The sequence below is a fragment of the Cariama cristata genome, unplaced genomic scaffold, assembly GCF_000690535.1.
Source record: "Cariama cristata isolate BGI_N322 unplaced genomic scaffold, ASM69053v1 scaffold27748, whole genome shotgun sequence".
NCBI lineage: Eukaryota > Metazoa > Chordata > Aves > Cariamiformes > Cariamidae > Cariama > Cariama cristata.
The window spans coordinates 1-215 of NW_009632057.1; positions in this window are offsets into that span (position 1 = coordinate 1).

A 215-nucleotide genomic window follows, 5' to 3' on the forward strand; every position below is an offset into this window, starting at 1 on the left:
GAGGAGGGTCGTGTGCTTTCACTTGGGCATTGGGAGCTGCCATTTCACGGCTGCGATACAGAAACCCCCTCCCCGGAGGGTGCCCTCCCCAAAGGCTCGCGTCCCCGGGGGAAGGGGCCCGGGTTTGTGCTGCGGCGAGGTTTCCTGTGCCACCCGGGGCAGGGGGATCCTCACTGAGGGGGGGGCGGCCTGCCCCCCAAAATGGGTCTGGCTGG